The 14,551-nt window shown below is 38.1% G+C and overlaps 1 protein-coding gene across 2 annotated transcripts in view; it reads right to left on the bottom strand.

Annotated features, from left to right (window-relative positions):
- The window catches only part of CDK13 (cyclin dependent kinase 13), a 116,260-nt gene that overhangs the window by 88,108 nt on the left and 13,601 nt on the right, over window positions 1-14,551 (bottom strand). The gene's annotated exons all lie outside the window — the stretch shown is intronic.

Raw genomic sequence — 14,551 nt, 5'->3', positions numbered from 1 at the left:
CTGGCAGATCAGGAGGCAGAGAAAAGCTGGATTATTTCTTTCCAGCTCCCTCCTTCCTATTGGTCACATTTTGTGGCAGAAGCTCTGTCCCTCTACCACCATGGCTCCTGTCAGGCACCGCCTTCTCCACAGCTCTCACCAGGCTCTAATAACACTATTATTTTCCTTGCCCCTTCGAGCTTCCCTCTGTAACTAACGAAAACATCCCTTGTCAGTTTTCTCAATCCACCCCTATCTCTGTAGTCCTCCATTAAAGTTTCTTAAACCATCTGAGCTGGATTCTGTTTCCTTCTAGAACCTAACTGTATGCCAGGTCTTAAACCCAGATCTTTTGATTCTAAAGTAGGCAGAGTCACATTCAACACATTAACGCACTACCATGGAGACAGTTCTTATTGAAATTTTGTATGGGGATTTGGTAAATGAAGCAAAGAAATTCCTAAGCACCCATAATTAAAGTGGGAAGAGAAAAGGAAGAACTAAAAACTTTTTTTATATTTGGCATTAATATATTATGTAATATATACATATATATTATCCAATACATTTTACAATTCTAGTATGAAGACAAATGACAGTTAGATTTAGGATAAACTCAAATACAAATTCAACTTCTCCCTCATTCTTTCAGAAACATTTCAAAATGTATGTAGGGCCAATTAGTGTTCAGCACTGAGCTAGTGTTTCAAACCTCATACTTTACATAAAGTATTTATGTAACATTATTTTAGGTTAACAGGAACACTGGTTTAGTAAACATTTTAATCTAACACTTGCTTAACATTAAATATCCATACACATCAATCATTAAAATCATCAATGAGCTTACAATTATTCATGGAAATGAGAGGAAATATTTAGCTAAATATAAAGTAATAAGTTGGTTATAAAATATCTTGGATACCTTTAATATAGGAACAAAAGTGTCATAATATGAAACACTTGGCCACACTTTTAATTTCCTTTGCCTTCAGAATCTTGGACCTCAAAATAAGTCTGCTATGTCAAGTTTCTATCTCCTGATCAGATAATAATGAGGAGTAGAAAGGTACACAGCAGGAGAAAGCAAAGAGACTGTCGTCTCATCAGAGGTAACAGCACAGAACTTTTTTTAAATTAACTTTCCCACACTAGCAAGATTCTGGTCATCAGCTTCATACAGACACAGAAATTATATTTAACTAAGAAATTTATAATCAGTAAACTTTACTTAAGAAAACAGATACAAATATAAAATCCCAACACAATTAACTCCTCTGGCCTATTAAATTCTTATTCTCTTCTGCACAGAATCTAGATAAGGAAGTTATCAGTAAAGACAAAAATTTTTGACCTATAAAAAACATATTTCAGAAATGACATTTTTATGGTATTTAATCCCTAAACCAATTGAAATTCTTCTAGACACACACTCCATTCTTCTTCAATTTTTCTATTTCTCTTCAAAAGTTCCTTAACTTGTCAAATTTCCTGCCCAAGTAAACTTGTATTCTCTCAGGAATTGCATATTTGCTCATCAATTTCAATTACATGTTTACTATTTATAACAAACATATTTTGGGAAGCTAAAATTAAATAAAAACACAAAACTCAAGTTTAGGTTATTTTTACTAATGATCTAACACTTCAGCCATACAAAGTTATGAGAGTAAGAGAGAAGTGGATCTCTAAGACTACATAATGAATTATGTCATGTCTTATAAAAAGAACTTAAATGGATAGTAGATAGCACATCCTTGTTTTATAGGTAAGATTTTTCTTCTTTTTAAAAATGTTTTTTCTATTATTTCTGTACTGTAAAATTTACAGTGACCATATATTAGCTGTTTCTTGTTTGTTTTTAATGTTTTTAAGATGTTACAGAATCGCGGGGCTTCCCTGGTGGCGCAGTGGTTAAGAATCTACCTGCCAATGCAGGGGACACAGGTTCAAGCCCTGGCCCGAGAAGATCCCACGTGCCACAGAGCAGCTAAGCCTGTGCGCCACAACTACTGAGCCTGCACTCTAGAGCCCGTGAGCCACAACTACTGCAGCCGCATGCCACAACTACTGAAGCCTGCACGCCTAGAGCCCGTGTTCTGCAACAAGAGAAGCCACTGCAATGAGAAGCCCGTGCACCACAATGAAGAGTAGCTCCCACTCGCCACAACTAGAGAAAGCCCGTGCACAGCAACAAAGACCCAACACAGCCATAAATAAATAAATAAATTTTTTAATTAAAAAAAAAAGAAGTTACAGAATCTTTTTAGAAGCTTTCCCAAATTCATACAACTCAAGGCAGAACCAGCAGGCTTCCCCGGTGGCACAGTGGTTAAGAATCCGCCTGCCAATGCAGGGGACATGGATTCGAGCCCCGGTCCAGGAAGATCCCACATGCCACAGAGCAACTAAGCCCGTGCACCACAACTACCGAGCCCACGTGCCACAACGACTGAAGCCGGCGCACCTAGAGCCCGTGCTCCACAACAAGAGAAGCCACCACAATGAGAAGCCTGCGCACCGCAACGAAGAGTAGCCCCCGCTCGCCGCAACTAGAGAAAGCCTGCGCGCAGCAATGAAAACCCAATGCAGCCAAATATAAATAATAAAATAAAATAAATTTATAAAAAAAAAAAAGCAGAACCAGGATAAAAAATCCAGTATCTAAAACCCAACTGGTTAGTGCTCACTGTTAATTAGGTTAGTGTTCCTTAGAGAGAGAGCATGGTGTACTGTTCACTTGACTGCATCACACAATCTCTCCAAGAGTCCAGGTCTTCTGCAATTGTGCCTAATTAGCAAACACTGATTCTTAAAATTTTTACTATAATAATATTCAATCCCTCATTATATAAAATAATATGTAACAGCAGTATCCAACAGAACTTTCTGGGATGGTGGAAACGTTCAATACATGTGATGTCTCCTATGGTAGTCTCTATTCACAATATTTTTTAGCCGTATTTTTCTACCCTGCTTATTTCACATGCTAATAATAGCTATGTCCATTCAAAAACTTGTTGCCAAGCCCCCCATAAAGGTATGAAAGTGCTTCCCATGCAAGGATGGTTCAACATACGCAAAAAAATAAATGTGATATACCGTATTAATAAAATGAAGGATAAAAATCATATGAGTATCTCAACAGATGCAGAAAAAGCATTTGATAAAATTCAACATCCTTTCACTATAAAAACGAAACATACGGTTACTAGAGGGGAAAGGGGGGGAGGGATAAATTGGGAGATTGGGATTGACATAAACACACTAATATATATATAAAACAGGTAACTAATAAGGACCTACTGTATAGCACAGGGAACTCTATTCAACACTCTGTAATGACCTATATGGCAAAAGAATCTAAAAAACAGTAGATATATGTGTATGTATAACTGATTCATTTTGCTGTACAGCAGAAACTAACACAACATTGTAAATCAACTATACTCCAATAAAAAATTTTTTTAATAAAATAAAATAAATAAAAATAAAAACTAAACAGATTGGGCACAGAAGGAACACACCTCAACACAATAAACGCTATATATGACAAGTCCACAGCTAACATTATACTCAACCGTGAAAAACTTAAAACTTTTCTCTAAGATCAGGAATAAGATAATGATGCCCACTCTTACCACTTTTATCCAACACAGTATTGGAAGTCCCAGCCAGAGCAATTAGGCAAGAAAAAGAAATAAAAGGCATCAAAATCAGAAAGGAAAATGTTCTTTGTTTGCAGATGACATGATCTTACAGACAGAAAACCCTTTAAAGACTCCACCAAACACCTGTTAGAATAAACAATTTCAGTAAAGTTACAAGATACAAAATCAGTATTAAAAATCAGTTGTGTTTCTATACACTAATGACAAACTATTGGAAAGACAAAGTAAGAAAACAATCCCATTTATATTAGTATCAAAAAGAATAAAGTACTTCGGAATAAGTTTAACCAAGGAGATGAAAGAAATTGAAAAAGAAATATACGGAAAGATATTCCATGCTCATGGATTGGAAGAATTATTAAAATGTCCATATTACCCAAAGTAATCTACAAATTCAATGGAATCCCTATCAAAATTCCAATGGCATTTTTCACAAAAATAGGAAAAAACCCTAAAATTCATATGGAACCACAAAAGACCCTGAACAGCAAGAGCAATCTTGAAAAAGAAGAACAGAGCTAGAGGCATCAACTTTCTGATTTCAAACTATATTACAAAGTTACAGTAATCAAAACAGTATGAGACATGGATCAATGGAACAAAATGCAGAGTCCAAAAATAAACCCATGCACATATGGCCAATTAATTTTCTACAAAGGAGTCAAGAATATACAACGAGGAAAGGATGATCTCTTCAATAAATGGCATTGGAAAAGCTGGATAGCCATACGCAAAAAAATAAAACTGGGCCCCTATTTTATACCACATACAAAAAATCAACTCAAAATGGATTAAAGACTTGAACATAAGATTTGAAACCATAAAACTCCTAGAAGAAAAAGAAGGGGGTAAACTCCTTGATACTGATCTTGGCAAAGGTTTATCAAAAGCAAAAATAAACAAGTGGGACTACATCAAACTAAAAAACTTATGCACAGCAAAGGAAACAACCAACAAAACAAAAAATCAACCTATAGAATGGGAGAAAATATTTCTGATAAGGAGTTTATATCCAAAATATACAAGGGGGATTTCCCTGGTGGTCCAGTGGTAAAGAATCCACCTTACAATGCAGGGGACATGGGTTCAATCCCTGGCCAGGAAACTGGGATCCCACATGAAGTGGGGCAACTAAGCTCGCGCACCTCAACTAGAGAGCCTGTGTGTCGCAAACTACAGAGCCCACGCGCTCTGGAACCCGCACGCCACAACTACAGAGCCCACGTGCCCTGTAGCCTGTGTGCCACAACGAGAAGAGAAAACCCACACGCCACAACTAGTAAGAAGCCCACGCGATGCAACAAAGATCCCGCGTGCTGCAACTAAGACCCGACACAGCCAAAAATAAATAAATAAATAAATAAATCTCAAAATATACAAGGAACTCATACAACTCAGAGAACAAAAAACCAAATAAACCAATTAAAAAGCGGGCAAAGGGGACTTCCCTGGTGCTCCAGTGGTTGAGACTCTGCACTTCCAATGCAGGGGGTGCAGGTTCAATTCCTGATCAGAGAACTAAGATCCCACATGCCATGCGGCACAGCCAAAAATTAATTAATTAGTTAATTTTAAAAAACATTTGTTTAAAAAAAAAGTGGGCAAAGGACCTGAAGAGACTTTGCAACACATCCAAATGGCTAACAGGTACTTGAAAAGGTGCTCAATATCACTAATCATCAGAGAAATGCAATTCAAAACCACAATGAGATACCTCCACACACCTGCTTGAATGTTTATTATCAAAAGGCAAGAGATAACAAATGCTGGTGAGAATGTAGAGAAAAGGGAACCCTGGTCCACTGTTGTTAGGAATGTAAATTGACACAGCCACCATAGAAAACCATATGGAAGCGAATCTAGAAGTCAAAAATAGAACTATTGGCAATCCACTTCTGGGTGTATATCCGAAGGATATGAAATCACTACCTCAAAGAAATATCTGTACAGGCATACCACCACAATAAAGCAAATTTGCAATAAAGCAAGTCACACAAACTTTTTGGTTTCCCAGCACATGAAAAGCTATGTTTACACCATACTATAGTCTATTAAGTGTGCAATAGCATTATGCCTAAAAAAACAATGTACATACCTTAATTTTTAAAACTAATGCTGCTGGGAAAATGGCACCAATAGACTTGTTCAATGCAGGGTTGCCACAAACCTTCAGTTTGTAAAAAACACAGTGTCCAAGAAGCACAATAAAACAAGATATGCCTGTACCCCCACCACGTTCACTGCAGTACTATTCATAAGAGCCAAGATATGGAAACAATCTAAGTGTTTATGAACAGATGAATGGATAAAGAAAATGTGGGCATGTGTTTAATATTATGCAGCCTTAAAAAAAGGAAATCCTGCCATTTGTGACAACACAGATCAACCTGGAGAGTGTTATGCTACGTGAAATAAGCCAGGAAAGACAAATACTGCATGGTATCACTTATATGTGGAATCTTAAAAAAAAAAAAGAAGTCAAACTCGAAGAGAGAAGAGAAGGGTGATTGCCAGGGGCTAGAGGCTGGGGGAAATGGGGACAGGTTGGTAAAAAGGTACAAATTTCAGTTTTAAGATGAATAAGGTCAGGACTTCCCTGGTGGCACAGTGGGTATGACTCTGTGCTCCCAATGCAGGGGGCCCGGCTTCAAACCCTGGTCAGCAAACTAGATCCCCACATGCATGCTGCAACTAAGAGTTTGAATGCCACAACTAAGGACCCCATGTGCCGCAACTAAGGAGCTGGCAAGCCGCAACTAAGGAGTCCTGGAGCGGCAACTGAGGAGCCCGCCTGCCACAACTTAGACCCAGTGCAACCAAATAAATAAATATTAAAAAAAAAAAAAAAGATGAATAAGGCCTAAGAACCTAATGTATATAACATGGTGACTATAGCTAATAACACAGTGTTGTATAATTAGAATTAATTTGCTAAGAGAGTTGAACTTAAGTATTCTTACCCCCCCCAAAAAAAGAGGTAAATATGTGAGGTGATAAATGTGTTAACTTGATTGTGGGAAGCCTCTCACAATGTATACATATATCAAGTCATCACTGTTGATACCTGAAATATATTACAATTTTATTTGTCAATTACATCTCAACAAACTGGGGGGGGGGGGGGGGAATGATTCCCGAAGTGAAAACAAGCACTATATAAATATAACGTATTATTCTTCAAAAACCGGTCTCTCAAAATCACCCCTTTAGTCACTCTCTCAGTCAAAACTCTAAATATTCCTATAAAATTTGCCATGCATTAGTATTATAACAGCTCTATTAAATTTAACAGTACTATGGCAGCCTCTTAAATTTACCCCCTTGCTTCAAAACTAATCTGTATCTAAACCAGACTTACATGCCAAGTGAACACCTTCCTCTAAAATCTGCTCCCTGCCATTCTGTATTTTTAATTTCACCACTCTCCTCTACCCATTTACCTAGCTTAGAAATCTTCCCAGTTTTCTGCTGCCCATACCACATGCCATCAACTGTCTCATTTTATTGATTCTAACTCTACGTTCCCTTACATCCATAATTCCCTGCATGTTTCCTATTCCTGCTGTAAAAAATTATCCACAGATTTAGTGGCTTAAACAACACAAATGTATTATCTTACAGTTCTGGAAGTCAGAAGTCCAAAATCAGTCTCACTGGGCTAAGATCAACATGTCACCAGGGCTTTGTTCCTTCTACAGTCTCGGGAAAATCTGTTCCCTTGCCTTTTCCAGCTTCTAAAGACTGTCCGTTCCTTGGTTCATGGTCCCACATCATCTGACTTTGGTTCATGGTCCTTCCATCATCACATTTCCTCTCTCCCTCTGCTTCTATCATCACATGGCCTTTTCTGACCCTGACTTTCCTGCTTCCTTTTACAAAGACCCTTGTGTTTACATAGGACCTACAATCCAGGATAATCTCTCCATCTCCAGATCCCTATTTTAATCTACAAAGGTCCCTTTTGCCAAGTAAAGTAACATATCACAGGTTCACATGGACATCTCTGAGGGGGCCATTATTCACATCTTCCTCTTCTATTCTCAAGGCCACTGTTCTATTTCAGACCTCATTACCTCTCCTCTAGGTTACCTTATCATCTTAAAAATAACTGATCTCTTTAAATCAAATCTCTCCTTGCCCCAATTATTTCTACAGACACCATAACCAAACTAATCCTCACTTTTCAGTGATTATTACATGTCTCAAATTCACTTACTTTCCTTCTCTTTTTAGTAACTATTCCAAACCTTCACACCTTCTTCAAGCTCACAACATTCCCAAAGTCTTTTCTTAAAATCACTTTACTTCTTTTTCACAGAAAAAAACAAAGGTTATCGGGCATGTTTCCTGCTTGCAAACTTAATCCGTATCTCCATTCACTTTATATTCCACCTGATCTCAGAGCAGAGGTGTTCCTCTTTCTATCTAAGGCTAACACCTGTAATAATACTTTCAATCCCATATTCTCTAGATCCTCACTTCAGAGTTTGGCCCACAAACCAAAGCAGCATCAGCTTCATCCGGGCGTTTATGAGAAATGCTGTATCTCAGGCCCCAACCCAGACCTTCTGATTCAGAATCTGCATTTCAACAAAATCCCCATTATAGTCTGAGATGCACTATGCTAGGCTTCTCTATGGCTACTCCATTACTTGTGACTTCAACCTTTTGCTGTCTATTCACTATTTCCCCTCAGGAAATAAATAACTCAAGACTCTAAAATCTTTAAAAACAGACAAAAAAAAAAAACAAGCAATAAATGGTACCTTGATATTGTATCTTTATTTCTCCTTCCAATTACAGCCAAATTCTCATCCACCCCACATACTCCTCAAACCACTCTAATCTGGCTTATATGTCCTCACTATAATTATTGAGGTGACCAATGACCTACCTCTGGAGGAAAAATAAAGGGAAAAAGAAAGAAAAATATCAATATCTATGATGACAATGTTGACTATACCCTTAAAAAACACTTTCTAAGCACTTCCACTACCGTTTTTTTCCTTCTATGGCCGTTTCTCAGTGCTCCTTAAGGTTCCTCTTCTTCACTATACCCATTCTCCCACGATCCCCAAAATTACTTAATTTATACGTATGTATGGCTTAAATTATCACCTGAACATTGATTACCCCCCTAAGTCATCCTCCACCCCTCCCAATTATCCTAAATGCACCTTCAACACAATACAGCTGAAGCTATTAGGCTTCCTCTCCAAATCCACCCCCTTTCTCCTTAAATATACCCTATCCTCAGGCAATGGTATCCACTGAAGTAGCAGAAATCCAGAAGTCATTCTATATTCCACCTGATCCCTTTCCTCCCTTCTCCTATATCCAACTGATCTCCAAGTCCTGCCAATTCTACATCTCAAGCATGTCTCCAATTTTCGAGGCTCTTTATCCCCTTAGCTACTATTTCACATGAGGTCCTACCCCATCTTTTACTTTGCCCAGTGTAATAGTCTCCTTACCAATTTCCCCACCTCGAGTCTACCTTTTCCAATTTACTGCCACCTGAATCTTTCAGTTACCCTCTATCAAAATTCTTCACAGCCTTGCACTGCACACAAAACCTTGTGCAGCCATCCCAAAGCACATAAAATGCCAGGTCTAGAATGTTTCTCTCATGTTCCTCTCTTTCCCTATTTTATCTGCCAAGCAAAGGGATACTTCATAGCAAAGCACAAATGTCTACCACACCTCTATAAAGCCTCCCCTTATTATGCCAGGCAGCTGCAGATGTTCCTTGAACTACAATCCTACAACACTTCATTCACATTTCATTAAAATAATAATCTGTCTTCCCCAACTAAACTGAGATCACTGAATTCTCATAGCCCTGACTAGCACAGACCTGGCACTGGCAGATGCTCAATAAATATTTGCTGGTAGTATTCCTACTGAATAGAATTCACCTTCCTTAGCCTAGTATTAACGTGCTGCATAATCTGTCTGGTCCTAACCTACCTTTCCTTATCAAGTTCTGAATTTGCCTAATGCTCCACACCTTTACTCCCATAGATTGACCCTCTGAGGTTATCCTCTTCTCCTCCATCTTCTATTGAAGTCCTATCCACCTTTCAAGGCCTAGTTCAAGAGTCCTTCCTTCTTCATAAAGCTGTACCACCAGCTCCAAGAAAAAAGCAAGCTCTCCTTTCTTTGAATCCCTATAGCACCTTATCTGCATCCTTCTTTTTTTTTTTTTTTCCACACACACACACTGTATTTTATTTTTACAAGAGATAAATAGACTGACACCAAGCATTGTACATGGATGACCACAACAAAAGCAACAATGATTGCAATTACCAAACATGAAACACACTCATACTATGTCATAATATTGACATTCAGTCCAGTAATCCTCCACTGTAACAGCTCCTTTACTTTGCAGTGAAAATTGATTTGTATATTCTTTGCCTCTGAGTCCTTGTGGGATTTTTTCTTGATTTGATACCTTAAAACATTGTTTTTTATCTTCCTGGGATGCTTAGATCATCACACAGCTGACGCTTGTCATTTAGGTCTCCATTTAATTATCAACTTCATAGTGAGGTTGATAAATCAGAAAGATAAATTAGCACATATACACCCCTCTTCTCCACCAATGTCTTATTTACCACTATAACGCCAGTGTCTAAAACTATGTCTGGCATATAATAAGAGGTTAAAAGATATTTACTGAAGTGATTAATAAAAGTAAAGAACAAGTTATCTACTTCTCTGAATGTCTGCAAATACCAGCAGAATGCTTTGGGTAACTGATATCCAACTAGTTAACTAATAGGCATAGGTCCACTGATAAAATTCTACTTAAACTAAGAAGGTTTAGGGCTTCCCTAGTGGCGCAGTTGTTAAGAATCTGCCCGCCAATGCAGGGGGCACGGGTTCGAGCCCTGGTCCAGGAAGATCCCACATGCTGCAGAGCAACTAAGCCCGTGAGCCACAACTACTGAGCCTGCACTCTAGAGCCCGCAAGCCACAACTACTGAGCCCGCGTGCCACAACTACTGAAGCCCACGTGCCTAGAGCCTGTGCTCCACAACAAGAGAAGCCACCGCAATGAGAAGCCCGCGCACAGCAACGAAGACCCAATGCAGCCAAAAATAAAATTAAAAAAAAAAAAAAAAAAAACTGAGAAGGTTTAGGAGACAGAATTACATTTAGTTAACTAGCTTCTTCATATAAACATTGAGATAAATTTATTATTTTTATTAACAACCAAACATTTTACATCCATTATCCCACAGGGACTTAATAAGCAAAACTAATTTTTCTAAAATAAAACTATATTTGTTCCTTCTTTTTAATAACTGGAGGGTCTTCTTGATTAAAAAAATAATTCAGTCACAGAAGAAATACAAATGGCCATTTAAGAAATTTAAATGTTGTCTCCTCTCTGGTAACCAGAAAAGGCAAAATAAAATGTTGGTAATAAATTTACAACCATCAGAATGGCAAAAAGAAAAATTCTGAAAATATCAAGTATTCACCAGAATTTAGAGAAACGGTCACTCATATAAATTATCAGAGGGAATATAAAATTGCTAACTAAGCCTTTTAAAAAAAGGCAATTCGGTAGTACCTATCAAATGCTTTTGATCTGCAATTTCACTTATAAGAACATATCCTACGAAAACATTTCCAAATGTGTCAAAAGTTATCACTCAGATATCCTTTAAAGGACTGTTTGTAATATAAAAAAAAAAATGAAAACACAGCTTAGTGCCCAACAGTTGATGGTTACATAAAGCTTGACAGATTTCATTATGGAATTCTATGCAGCCGTTTGGAAAGATCTTCAAATCATACTGTTAAAAAAAAGTAAGAAACAACACTTATGGCATAATAACATTCTTAATGTTTATGTGTATATATGTTTGTATGTAAGTATATATGCAGAAAAAGGATGTACACCAATCTATTTACACGGTTATATATTTGGAAGGAAATGGGAATGAAAAGGGCATAAAGGGTAGCTTTCACATCTTGCTACGCCTCTGTACAGTTTTCAAGCACTTCACATGTTTTAAATATAAAAAGAGTATAGGTTAAAAAAAGTCACACAATTCCGTTGTATAAAACTGAAAAATGCAGAAAAATTTAAGGATAAACACCAACAGAAAACTTTAAAGATGAACACTACCAGAAATTACTACAAACCAGAATGTATGGTATTTTACAATGTTTTTTACACTGTCACTTTCTTTAATAAAAATGAAAGAAGTTGTATCAATTTATTTACTCCAATACACCAACTGCTTAACTTCAAAGAATTATATTTAGAAAATCATGCATGCTTAAGTAACACTAACTAGATAAAAGAAACACTATCAACATTAATGCATATATTTTCCATAATGAAACATTTTTCATATGTTTTTTCCGGCATAGTCTATGAGGAAACTGATGTGGCCAATCACTGTGCACATACTACAAAATAGGAGACTTCCTCTTTTCCTAGCCCATAGGACAAGAGTGGATAATTACACAGGCTTGTGTATAAAGGACACCATAGGACAACAGTGGATAATTACACAGGCTTGTGTATAAAGGACAACCAAAGCATCTGGAATTTTTTTGACACCAAAAATTAGACTCTGAGGGAAACAACTTTAATCAAAAAAATAAAACAAAGGCATTTATGAAAAATTCACAGCTAAAATCATTTTGTGGAGAAAGACTAAATGTTTTCCATACCTGATCAGGAACAAGGCAAGGTAGTCCAATTTCACCTCTTCTAATCAACACTGAACTTGAAATTCTAGCTGTTATAATTAGGCAAGAAAAAGAACTAGACCACGGGAAAATAAAGAAATAAAGCAGGGGCTTCCCTGGTGGCGCAGTGGTTGAGAATCTGCCTGCTAATGCAGGGGACACGGGTTCGAGCCCTGGTCTGGGAAGATCCCACATGCCACGGAGCAGCTGGGCCCGTGAGCCACAATTGCTGAGCCTGCGCGTCTGGAGCCTGTGCCCCGCGACGGGAGGGGCCGCGATAGAGAAAGGCCCGCGCACCGCGATGAAGAGCGGTCCCCGCACCGCGATGAAGAGTGGCCCCCGCTTGCCGCAACTGGAGAAAGCCCTCGCACGAACCGAAGACCCAACACAGCCAAAAATAAATAAATAAATAAATAAGTAAAAAAAAAAAAAAAAAAAAAAAAAAAGAAATAAAGCATTCTCTATTTGCAGATAACATATCTTGTGTATAGAATATCCTAAGGAATCCACTAAAAAACTATTAGAATTATTAAGTCAGCAAGATGGCAGGATACATGATCAATATAGAAAAATCCAGTGGTTCGGACTCGGCACTTTCACTGCCAGGGCCCGGGGTTCAATCCCTGGTCGGGGAACTAAGATTCTGCAAGACGCACAGAGCAGCCCAAAAAAAACACACAAAACACTACTGTAGGACTTCCCTGGTGGCACAGTGGTTAAGAATCCACCTGCCAATGCAGGGGACACGGGTTTGAGCCCTGGTCCGGGAAGATCCCACATGCCGCGGAGCAACTAAGCCCGTGCGTCACAACTAATGAGCCTGCGCTCTAGAGCCCGCGAGCCACAACTATTGAGCCCACGCGCCACAACTACTGAAGCCCGTGCACCTAGAACCCGTGCTCCACAACAGGAGAAGCCACCGCAATGAGAAGCCCGCGCACCACAATGAAGAGTAGCCCCCGCTCGCCGCAACTAGAGAAAGCCCACGCGCAGCAACCAAGACCCAACGCAGCCAAAAATAAATAAATAAAATAAATAAATTTATTTAAAAAAACAACAACACTACTGTAGTTCTACACAGTAGCAATGGACAATCAAAATTTACTTACAAAACAAGGTCCTACTGTATAGCACAGGGAACTACTAATTCAATATCCTATGATAAACCATAATGCAAAATATAAAAAAGAACATATATATCTATAGCTAAGTAACTCTGCTGTACAGCAGAAATTAACACAACATTGTAAATCAACTTTACTTCAATACAATTTTTTTTAATTTACCCCCAAAAATTTAACTTACAATAATAATTCCCATTGCAATAGTCTTAAAAAGAACACCTAAGAATAAATTTAACAAAAGAAGTGCAAGGATTGTACCTAAAACAAAAAACACCATTGAAAGTACTTAAAAACACCATTGAAAATACTAAGGAAAATCTAAATAAACAGAAAGACATTCCATGTTCAGGTATTAGATGACTTAACATTATTAAGATGGTAATACTCCCAACTGATCTCCAGATTCAATGCAATCCCTATGAAAATCCTTAACTGCCTTTTTTGCACAAATTGGCAAGCTGATCCTAAAATTTTTGTGGAAATGCAAAGGATATCCCCACCACCCTCCCCTGCCCCCACAATAAAAAAGACAAAAAACACAAAGTCAAAGCAATCTAAAAGAGAAAATTTGGAAGATTCATACTTCCTGATTTCAAAAATTACTGCGAAGTTAGAATAATCAAGACTGTGTCGTACTGGCACAAGGATGGACATGCAAATCAATGGAATAGCACTGAGAGTCCACAAAATTAACTGAAAATAGATCGAAGATCAAGATGTAAGAACTAAAACTATAAAACTCTTAGGAGAAAATATAGGAACAAATCTTTGTGACTTTTAATTAGGTAAAGTCTTCTTAGGTATGATACCAAAGCACAAGCAACAAAAAGAAAAATTAACTAGACTTCATCAAAATTTAAAACTTTCGGGCTTCCCTGGTGGCGCAGTGGTTAGGAGTCTGCCTGCCAATGCAGGGGACACGGGTTCGAGCCCTGGTCTGGGAAGATCCCACATGCCGCGGAGCAACTAGGCCCGTGAGCCACAACTACTGAGCCTGCGCGTCTGGAGCCTGTGCTCCGCAACAAGAGAGGCCGCGACAGTGAGAGGCCCGCGCAC

The sequence above is a fragment of the Balaenoptera acutorostrata genome, chromosome 7, assembly GCF_949987535.1.
Source record: "Balaenoptera acutorostrata chromosome 7, mBalAcu1.1, whole genome shotgun sequence".
Lineage (NCBI taxonomy): Eukaryota > Metazoa > Chordata > Mammalia > Artiodactyla > Balaenopteridae > Balaenoptera > Balaenoptera acutorostrata.
Note: the sequence above shows the minus strand (reverse complement) of the source record. Positions and strands in the feature narration are given on the sequence as shown.